Source organism: Triturus cristatus, chromosome 1_1 (assembly GCF_964204655.1).
Source record: "Triturus cristatus chromosome 1_1, aTriCri1.1, whole genome shotgun sequence".
NCBI classification, from domain to species: domain Eukaryota; kingdom Metazoa; phylum Chordata; class Amphibia; order Caudata; family Salamandridae; genus Triturus; species Triturus cristatus.
Window position 1 is genome coordinate 1157763754 of NC_140579.1, and position 11115 is coordinate 1157774868.

The 11115-nt window shown below is 65.5% G+C and overlaps 1 pseudogene; it reads left to right on the forward strand.

Annotated features, from left to right (window-relative positions):
* Positions 1-10704: 10704 nt before the first annotated feature.
* The window catches only part of LOC146871787 (18S ribosomal RNA), a pseudogene marked incomplete at both ends in the record, with an annotated part of 693 nt that continues 282 nt past the window's right edge, over positions 10705-11115 (forward strand).

The window sequence follows — 11115 nt, forward strand, 5'->3', positions numbered from 1 at the left end:
TGCAGGCCCGGAGCCCTGCAGCCCCGGAGCCCTGCAGCCCCAGAGCCCTGCAGCCCCGGAGCCCTGCAGCCCTGGAGCCCTGCAGCCCCGGAGCCCTGCAGCCCTGGAGCCGTGCAGCCCCGGAGCCCTGCAGCCCTGGAGCCCTGCAGTCCGGAGCCCTGCAGCCCTGGAGCCCCACAGCCCCGGAGCCCTGCAGCCACGGAGCCCTGCGTGGGCAGGCGGGAACCCTAGCGCGAAGGCTCGGGGTTGGACAGATGGGAGTCCTTTCAGTCCCAGCCATCTGGTCGCACCTCTCCCCTCGGGAATCTGGTCGCACGCAATGCTTTCCAATGGGGCGACCAGATGGCCGGGCCAGCCTGGAAGTCCCGATGAGGGCTCATTTGACTCCTGGATCCCAGTCAGGGCTCCAGGAGGTCGGGCGCATCCGCGCCTAGGATCCCCTCCGTCACTCGGAGCGCGAGGGTTACAAGAAAGGTGGGTAGCCTTCCTCCGGATTAGTAGGGGCACCCCTCCTGGGGATGGCGGTTCTCAGGCGGGGACCAGATGGGCCAAGCCCGGACGACACTTCCCCGGGGCGTCCGGTGCTCCCTCCTCCAGCCCGCGGCAAGGCAAAGTGCCCGGGACGGGCTCCATGGGTCCCCCGGGCGTCCGGGCCCCGGGAGCTCTGCCGGGCCTCCCATGCCTGAGGCCCAGCGTGGGGTCTACGAGCCCCCCCCGAGGCCTGCAGCCCTGCAGCCCTGCAGCCCTGCAGCCCTGCAGCCCTGGAGCCCTTCAGCCTGGAGCCCTGGAGCCCTGCAGGCCCGGAGCCCTGCAGCCCCGGAGCCCTGCAGCCCTGGAGCCCTGCAGCCCCGGAGCCCTGCAGCCCTGGAGCCCTGCAGCCCCGGAGCCCTGCAGCCCCGGAGCCCTGCAGCCCCAGAGCCCTGCAGCCCTTCAGCCCTGCAGCCCCGGAGCCCCGGAGCCCTGCAGCCCTGGAGCCCTGCAGCCCCGGAGCCCTGCAGCCACGGAGCCCTGCGTGGGCAGGCGGGAACCCTAGCGCGAAGGCTCGGGGTTGGACAGATGGGAGTCCTTTCAGTCCCGGCCATCTGGTTGCACCTCTCCCCTCGGCCATCTGGTCGCGTGCAATGCTTTCCAATGGGGAGACCAGATGGCTGGGCCAGCCTGGAAGTCCCGATGAGGGCTGATTTGACTCCCGGATCCCAGTCAGGGCTCCAGGAGGTCGGGCGCATCCGCGCCTAGGATCCCCTCTGTCACTCGGAGCGCGAGGGTTAGAAGAAAGGTGGGTAGCCTTCTTCCGGATTAGTAGGGGCAGGGTATGCCGGAACACCCCTCCGGTGCTGGTTTTTCTTTGCTGGGGACCAGATGGGCTATGCCCAGGCAACATCCTCCCAGGCGTCCGGGGCTCCCTCCTCCAGCCCGCGGCGTGGCAAAGTGCCCAGGGACAGGCTCGACGGGTCCCGGGCAGTCCTCCCCCTGGGGCGCCCGGGCCCGAGAGCTCCGTCGGTCCTCCCCGTGCCTGAGGCCCAGCCGCTGTCCCCGAGCCCCCCCCCGGGAAGCAGAGCTCACCGAGCCCTTGGATCAGGCGGGAGCCCTACCACTATGGCCCGGCTCTGGGCGGGCAGACGGGAGTCCTTTCAGTTGCCGGCCATCTGGTCGCTCCTTTCTCCTCGGCCATCTGGTCGCGAGCAATGCTTTCCAATGGGGCGACCAGATGGCCGGGCCAGCCTGGAAGTCCCGATGAGGGCTCATTTGACTCCCAGATCCCAGTCAGGGCTCCAGGAGGTCGGGCGCATCCGCGCCTAGGATCCCCTCCGTCATTCGGAGCGCGAGGGTTACAAGAAAAGTGGGTAGCCTTCCTCCGGATTAGTAGGGGCAGGGTATGCCGGGACACCCCTCCTGGGGATGGTGGGTCTCAGGCGGGGACCAGATGGGCCAAGCCCGGACGACACTTCCCCGGGGCGTCCGGTGCTCCCTCCTCCAGCCCGCGGCGAGGCAAAGTGCCCAGGACGGGCTCCATGGGTCCCCCGGGCGTCCGGGCCCCGGGAGCTCCGCCGGGCCTCCCATGCCTGAGGCCCAGCATGGAGTCTACGAGCCCCCCCGAGGCCTGCAGCCCCAAAGCCCTGCAGCCCTGGAGCCCTGCAGCCCGGAGCCCTGGAGCCCTGCAGCCCGGAGCCCTGGAGCCCTGCAGGCCCGGAGCCCTGCAGGCCCGGAGCCCTGCAGCCCCGGAGCCCTGCAGCCCCAGAGCCCTGCAGCCCCGGAGCCCTGCAGCTCTGGAGCCCTGCAGCCCCGGAGCGCTGCAGCCCTGGAGCCGTGCAGCCCCGGAGCCCTGCAGCCCTGGAGCCCTGCAGTCCGGAGCCCTGCAGCCCTGGAGCCCCACAGCCCTGGAGCCCTGCAGCCACGGAGCCCTGCGTGGGCAGGCGGGAACCCTAGCGCGAAGGCTCGGGGTTGGACAGATGGGAGTCCTTTCAGTCCCAGCCATCTGGTCGCACCTCTCCCCTCGGGAATCTGGTCGCACGCAATGCTTTCCAATGGGGCGACCAGATGGCCGGGCCAGCCTGGAAGTCCCGATGAGGGCTCATTTGACTCCTGGATCCCAGTCAGGGCTCCAGGAGGTCGGGCGCATCCGCGCCCAGGATCCCCTCCGTCACTCGGAGCGCGAGGGTTACAAGAAAGGTGGGTAGCCTTCCTCCGGATTAGTAGGGGCACCCCTCCTGGGGATGGCGGTTCTCAGGCGGGGACCAGATGGGCCAAGCCCGGACGACACTTCCCCGGGGCGTCCGGTGCTCCCTCCTCCAGCCCGCGGCAAGGCAAAGTGCCCAGGACGGGCTCCATGGGTCCCCCGGGCGTCCGGGCCCCGGGAGCTCTGCCGGGCCTCCCATGCCTGAGGCCCAGCGTGGGGTCTACGAGCCCCCCCCGAGGCCTGCAGCCCTGCAGCCCTGCAGCCCTGCAGCCCTGCAGCCCTGGAGCCCTTCAGCCTGGAGCCCTGGAGCCCTGCAGGCCCGGAGCCCTGCAGCCCCGGAGCCCTGCAGCCCTGGAGCCCTGCAGCCCCGGAGCCCTGCAGCCCTGGAGCCCTGCAGCCCCGGAGCCCTGCAGCCCCGGAGCCCTGCAGCCCCAGAGCCCTGCAGCCCTTCAGCCCTGCAGCCCCGGAGCCCCGGAGCCCTGCAGCCCTGGAGCCCTGCAGCCCCGGAGCCCTGCAGCCACGGAGCCCTGCGTGGGCAGGCGGGAACCCTAGCGCGAAGGCTCGGGGTTGGACAGATGGGAGTCCTTTCAGTCCCGGCCATCTGGTTGCACCTCTCCCCTCGGCCATCTGGTCGCGTGCAATGCTTTCCAATGGGGAGACCAGATGGCTGGGCCAGCCTGGAAGTCCCGATGAGGGCTGATTTGACTCCCGGATCCCAGTCAGGGCTCCAGGAGGTCGGGCGCATCCGCGCCTAGGATCCCCTCTGTCACTCGGAGCGCGAGGGTTAGAAGAAAGGTGGGTAGCCTTCTTCCGGATTAGTAGGGGCAGGGTATGCCGGAACACCCCTCCGGTGCTGGTTTTTCTTTGCTGGGGACCAGATGGGCTATGCCCAGGCAACATCCTCCCAGGCGTCCGGGGCTCCCTCCTCCAGCCCGCGGCGTGGCAAAGTGCCCAGGGACAGGCTCGACGGGTCCCGGGCAGTCCTCCCCCTGGGGCGCCCGGGCCCGAGAGCTCCGTCGGTCCTCCCCGTGCCTGAGGCCCAGCCGCTGTCCCCGAGCCCCCCCCCGGGAAGCAGAGCCCACCGAGCCCTTGGATCAGGCGGGAGCCCTACCACTATGGCCCGGCTCTGGGCGGGCAGACGGGAGTCCTTTCAGTTGCCGGCCATCTGGTCGCTCCTTTCTCCTCGGCCATCTGGTCGCGAGCAATGCTTTCCAATGGGGCGACCAGATGGCCGGGCCAGCCTGGAAGTCCCGATGAGGGCTCATTTGACTCCCAGATCCCAGTCAGGGCTCCAGGAGGTCGGGCGCATCCGCGCCTAGGATCCCCTCCGTCATTCGGAGCGCGAGGGTTACAAGAAAAGTGGGTAGCCTTCCTCCGGATTAGTAGGGGCAGGGTATGCCGGGACACCCCTCCTGGGGATGGTGGGTCTCAGGCGGGGACCAGATGGGCCAAGCCCGGACGACACTTCCCCGGGGCGTCCGGTGCTCCCTCCTCCAGCCCGCGGCGAGGCAAAGTGCCCAGGACGGGCTCCATGGGTCCCCCGGGCGTCCGGGCCCCGGGAGCTCCGCCGGGCCTCCCATGCCTGAGGCCCAGCATGGAGTCTACGAGCCCCCCCGAGGCCTGCAGCCCCAAAGCCCTGCAGCCCTGGAGCCCTGCAGCCCGGAGCCCTGGAGCCCTGCAGCCCGGAGCCCTGGAGCCCTGCAGGCCCGGAGCCCTGCAGGCCCGGAGCCCTGCAGCCCCGGAGCCCTGCAGCCCCAGAGCCCTGCAGCCCCGGAGCCCTGCAGCTCTGGAGCCCTGCAGCCCCGGAGCGCTGCAGCCCTGGAGCCCTGCAGCCCCGGAGCCCTGCAGCCCTGGAGCCCTGCAGTCCGGAGCCCTGCAGCCCTGGAGCCCCACAGCCCCGGAGCCCTGCAGCCACGGAGCCCTGCGTGGGCAGGCGGGAACCCTAGCGCGAAGGCTCGGGGTTGGACAGATGGGAGTCCTTTCAGTCCCAGCCATCTGGTCGCACCTCTCCCCTCGGGAATCTGGTCGCACGCAATGCTTTCCAATGGGGCGACCAGATGGCCGGGCCAGCCTGGAAGTCCCGATGAGGGCTCATTTGACTCCTGGATCCCAGTCAGGGCTCCAGGAGATCGGGCGCATCCGCGCCTAGGATCCCCTCCGTCACTCGGAGCGCGAGGATTACAAGAAAGGTGGGTAGCCTTCCTCCGGATTAGTAGGGGCACCCCTCCTGGGGATGGCGGTTCTCAGGCGGGGACCAGATGGGCCAAGCCCGGACGACACTTCCCCGGGGCGTCCGGTGCTCCCTCCTCCAGCCCGCGGCAAGGCAAAGTGCCCAGGACGGGCTCCATGGGTCCCGGGAGCTCTGCCGGGCCTCCCATGCCTGAGGCCCAGCGTGGGGTCTACGAGCCCCCCCCGAGACCTGCAGCCCTGCAGCCCTGCAGCCCTGGAGCCCTTCAGCCTGGAGCCCTGGAGCCCTGCAGGCCCGGAGCCCTGCAGCCCCGGAGCCCTGCAGCCCTGGAGCCCTGCAGCCCCGGAGCCCTGCAGCCCTGGAGCCCTGCAGCCCCGGAGCCCTGCAGCCCCGGAGCCCTGCAGCCCCAGAGCCCTGCAGCCCTTCAGCCCTGCAGCCCCGGAGCCCCGGAGCCCTGCAGCCCTGGAGCCCTGCAGCCCCGGAGCCCTGCAGCCACGGAGCCCTGCGTGGGCAGGCGGGAACCCTAGCGCGAAGGCTCGGGGTTGGACAGATGGGAGTCCTTTCAGTCCCGGCCATCTGGTTGCACCTCTCCCCTCGGCCATCTGGTCGCACGCAATGCTTTCCAATGGGGCGACCAGATGGCCGGGCCAGCCTGGAAGTCCCGATGAGGGCTCATTTGACTCCCGGATCCCAGTCAGGGCTCCAGGAGGTCGGTCGCATCCGCGCCTAGGATCCCCTCTGTCACTCGGAGCGCGAGGGTTAGAAGAAAGGTGGGTAGCCTTCTTCCGGATTAGTAGGGGCAGGGTATGTCGGAACACCCCTCCGGTGCTGGTGGTTCTTTGCTGGGGACCAGATGGGCTATGCCCGGGCAACATCCTCCCAGGCGTCCGGGGCTCCCTCCTCCGGCCCGCGGCGTGGCAAAGTGCCCAGGGACAGGCTCGACGGGTCCCGGGCAGTCCTCCCCCCGGGGCGCCCGGGCCCGAGAGCTCCGTCGGTCCTTCCCGTGCCTGAGGCCCAGCCGCTGTCCCCGAGCCCCCCCCGGGAAGCAGAGCCCACCGAGCCCTTGGATCAGGCGGGAGCCCTACCACTATGGCCCGGCTCTGGGCGGGCAGACGGGAGTCCTTTCAGTTGCCGGCCATCTGGTCACTCCTTTCTCCTCAGCCATCTGGTCGCGCGCAATGCTTTCCAATGGGGCGACCAGATGGCCGGGCCGGCCTGGTAGTCCCGATGAGGGTCCATTCGCCTCCCGGATCCCAGCCAGGGCTCCAGGAGGCCGGGCGCGTCCGCGCCTAGGGTCCCCTCCGTCACTCGGAGCGTGCGGGTTACAAGAAAGGGGGGTAGCCTTCCTCCGGATTAGTAGGGGCAGGTTGTGCCTGAAGACCCCTCCGGGGCTGGTGGTTCTTTGCCGGGGACCAGATGGGCTACGCCCGGGCAACATCCTCCCAGGCGTCCGGGGCTTCCCTCCTCCGGCCCACGGAGTGGCAAAGTGCCCAGGGACGGGCTCCACGGGTCCCGGGCAGTCCTCCCCCCGGGGCGCCCGGGCCCGAGAGCCCCGTCGGTCCTCCCCGTGCCTGAGGCCCAGCCGCTGTCCCCGAGCCCCCCTTCGGGAAGCAGAGCCCACCGAGCCCTTGGATCAGGCGGGAGCCCTACCACTATGGCCTGGCTCTGGGCGGGCAGACGGGAGTCCTTTCAGTTGCCGGCCATCTGGTCGCTCCTTTCTCCTCGGCCATCTGGTCGCGCGCAATGCTTTCCAATGGGGCGACCAGATGGCCGGGCCGGCCTGGTAGTCCCGATGAGGGTCCATTCGCCTCCCGGATCCCAGCCAGGGCTCCAGGAGGCCGGGCGCGTCCGCGCCTTTGGTCCCCTCCGTCACTCGGAGCGTGCGGGTTACAAGAAAGGGGGGTAGCCTTCCTCCGGATTAGTAGGGGCAGGGTGTGCCTGAAGACCCCTCCGGGGCTGGTGGTTCTTTGCCGGGGACCAGATGGGCTACGCCCGGGCAACATCCTCCCAGGCGTCCGGGGCTTCCCTCCTCCGGCCCACGGAGTGGCAAAGTGCCCAGGGACGGGCTCCACGGGTCCCGGGCAGTCCTCCCCCCGGGGCGCCCGGGCCCGAGAGCCCTGTCGGTCCTCCCCGTGCCTGAGGCCGAGCCGCTGTCCCTGAGCCCCCCCCGGGAAGCAGAGCCCACCGAGCCCTTCGATCAGGCGGGAGCCCTACCGCTATGGCCCGACTCTGGGCGGGCAGACGGGAGTCCTTTCAGTTGCCGGCCATCTGGTTGCTCCTTTCCCCTCGGCCATCTGGTCACGCGCAATGCTTTCCTATAAGGGGGGCCAGATGGCTGGGCTGGCCTGGAAGTCCCGATGAGGGTCCATTTGCCTCCTGTATCCCAACCAGGGCTCCAGGAGGCCGGGCGCGTTCGCCCAAAGGGTCCCCTCTGTCACTCGGAGAGCGCAGGTTTCAAGAAAGGGGGGTAGCCTTCCTCCGGATTACTAGGGACTGAGTACTCTGGGACCCCTCTCGGTCCTCAGCCGGCAGCTGGACGGGCCCGGATGCTGCCCTGGTTCTGTCCCGGGGCCTGCCGCGTGGCAGGGTGCCTGGGACAAGGGGTCCGGAGTGTAGGAAGGTGGATATCTGACTATGGTTACCCCCAACTTTTTGCCTAGTGTCTTGCTGGTTTTTCGACTTAGTTGGCCTGAGATCCTGCCATTCAGGGTCTCAGCCTGTCTGCTCTCTCTTTAAAATGGACTCCATGTACCCTAGGTACATACCCAATTGGTAAGGATCACCTTATTGGACCCTGTACAGTGTACCCTAGGTACCCAGGGCACAGGTGTACCCTAGGCCTCCCAGGGGCTGCAGCATGGATTATGCCACCCCTGGACTGGCCTCCCAATCAGACACAACTGGCTGATCACTCAGCTGGGGCAAGGTCGTGTAATCACCCCTTGCTTAGATATAGTATACCTATATCTACCCTTAAAATAGACACATGTGTACCTGTGAGCCACTCCTATGGCAGGCCTTAACAATCCTGGAGGCAGAGTGCTTGGTAACATGTGAGATGGTGCTCTAGCATGAGCTGAGCCTGTCTGCAGCTTTCGGAACCATGTCCTTATAGCTGTTCTATGATATAGCCTACCATATACTCTTAAAGTACCTTATAATCTTAAACGGTTATGGTAACTATGGTTTGGCTTTATCAAAACATGTCGTGTAAGGTGTCTAACACTTTGGAATAATACCCCCATACCATTTCTGGTGATGAGGATATTATTCCCCCCTTCTAGAGGGAGAGACATGTTAAAATCCTACTTTGCTGTTTAACTCTGACCAAAGCCTCAGCATCACAAAATGGATGCTGCTGCCACAGACACGAGTCTGACCTCCTGCAGCTGGGAGCCCTCCCAGCCAGGGAGGCCTGGACAATAGGTTTCCTGCTTGGGGAGGTGCTAGCACCTCCCCAGACAGACTTTAGTGTATTGGGGCAGGGAGGGCTGAAAGGAATGAGACATGCCTGGGGCACACAAGGTGCTCCATGCATAGTCCAGTTCAAACCGGCGCTGGGGCACTCCAGCCCCAGCTCTGGCGCGAAACTGGACAAAGGAAAGGGGGTGTAACCACTCCCCTTCCTGGTCCCACCCATAGGAGGGACCTTGCAGGTAGCCCAGCCCACTAGCCCAGTATATCAGTAGGTAGCTGAGCCCTGCAGAAAATTAGATTAACCTGAATCTGCAACTTGTACAGAAACTCTGGACCTTCGACATTCGACCTCAGGAAGAAGACTGAAGAAATCTCCCTTGTGGCCAAGGAGTGACCACCCTGGGCAACCAGGCACCATCCAGCGACCGCTGCTTGCTTTGCGACTGATCCTACGAGGGACGACTGCAGAGACTGACCAGCGCCGAGACTTCCAGACACCTCTGAACCAGATCCACATCTACAGCGAAGCTGAGACCCGTGGAGGCGACGAGGGACGTGGGACCGGTGACTTGGGAAAAGTGGCTAGTACCTGACTAGCACGACTTCTGAGGCTTCCTCGAGGCTGTGCTTGGGGAAAAGAGAAGCACCCCAGACCTTCCTGGTCTGCACCAGAAGCAAGTCCTCCATCCTGCGTGGGTTCCGCTTGCCAAGGCTTGTTGAGTCCTAACTCGACTTCGACGCCGCCGACAGCAAGAGCCTTCGTGGGACAGCTCACCTCCTGGTCCTGGTTGTCCTCGACGCCTCCTGGTACCCGTGGCTGCTGCGACAAGCTTCACCTCTTCACCTGCATCTTCACGACATCGCCTGGTTCCTTCCCGGCTCCTGGCTGGTGACCTAGACTCTGTCCCTTCTGCTTGCAGGTATCCTTCCTTCTTGATTCCATCCTTGGGGTCCACCGGACACTCTGCCCTGACTGTCAGCAACTTTCCATCAGGCATCCATAGGAGTCAACGACGAAACCCGACGCAAGTTCACACCTATGCACCCGCAGCCCGTGGGCTAGGTAACTTGAGTACTCCGGGGCTCACAAGGGTATTGACTATCCAAGGGTCTAGTTTCCAAGTCTCGACTTCCTAGCTAATCCAGAAGTGTCCTAAAACTGTTAAATTCTAATAACTTCTATTTCTATCGACTTTTACGCATTACGCGTGAGTGTTTCCACTCTGCACCTGAATCCCGTGGGCCTCCCACTTCCTAACCTTTGGTAGTATAGTGTAGCCCCAGCGATTCCCAAGGCCTATCCTGTGTTCGTGACAGTGGTTCTTATACCACTTACTTAGTATATGGTTTGCGTGGCCCCTAGGGCCTAACTGTATTACTTACCTGTATGACTTAATGTATGCTTAAATAAGACTGTGTTGTACTTACCTCGAATCTCATAAAGAGTGCTGAGGGTTTGACTAGAATAAATACATTCTATTTTTATATATATTTGTTGTGGTGTCCTTTCATTTGGTATTCAAGGGATTACATATGGTATAACAGCTGGCTTCACATGCCATTCAGAGTTTAGCCTAAGACTGCTCTTGTCCATGCTACCACTAGGATAGCTGGTCTATAAGGTTGACTTTACAACCAATCACCATAAGGGTTGTTTGGACTGATACAAGGTGTACACTAGAATTAGTGACATCATATACCAGGCCAACTTCTCACACGGAGGGTCCGGGGAGGCTTCCCCTGCGTCTGTGGTCCTGGGAGCCCCGACTGGGTCCAGGGGCCCGGCCGGGCCCCGGGTCAGGGGCTCCGGCCCCGGGCCCTGTCCCCTAGCCTGCAGCACTCCCAAAGGCCCGGGACAGGGTTCCGTTGTGGCCAGGGAGCCTCCCCTCGCTCGGCTGGGTTCAGGAGCCCTGGCCGGGCCCCTGAGGGCCCCAGGGAGGGCGGGCTCCGTCCTGGGTCCTGCCGCATGGCAGGGTGCCCGGGACGGGGTCCGGAGAGCCCGGGGAGGCTTCCCCTGCGCCTGTGGACCTGGGGGCCCCGGCTGGGTCCAGGGGCCCGGCCGGGCCCCGGCTCGGGGTCTCCGGCCCCGGGCACCCTCCCCCGGCCTGCGGCACTCCCAAAGGCCCGGGACGGGCTTCCGTTGTTTCCGGGGAGCCTCCCCTCGCTCGTCTGGGTTCAGGAGTTCCGTCCGGGCCCCTGGGGGCCCCAGGGAGGGCGGCCTCCCCGCCCTGGGCTCCGTCATGGGTCCTGCCACTTGGCAGGGTGCCCGGGGCGGGGTCCGGAGGGCCCGGGGAGTCTTCCCTTGCGCCTGCGGGCCCCGGCTGGGTCCAGGGGCCCGGCCGGGCCCCGGGTCGGGGACCCGGCGGCGTTATTCCCATGACCCGCCAAGCAGCTTCCGGGAAACCAAAGTCTTTGGGTTCCGGGGGGAGTATGGTTGCAAAGCTGAAACTTAAAGGAATTGACGGTAGGGCACCACCAGGAGTGGAGCCTGCGGCTTAATTTGACTCAACGCGGGAAACCTCACCCGGCCCGGACACGGAAAGGATTGACATATTGATAGCTCTTTCTCGATTCTGTGGGTGGTGGTGCATGGCCGTTCTTAGTTGGTGGAGCAATTTGTCTGGTTAATTCCGATAACGAACGAGACTCCTCCATGCTAACTAGTTACGCGACCCCCAGCGGTCGGCGTCCAGCTTCTTAGAGGGACAAGTGGCATTCAGCCACACGATATCGAGCAATAACAGGTCTGTGATGCCCTTAGATGTCCGGGGCTGCACGCGTGCTACACTGAACGGATCAGCGTGTGTCTACCCTTCGCCGACAGGTGCGGGTA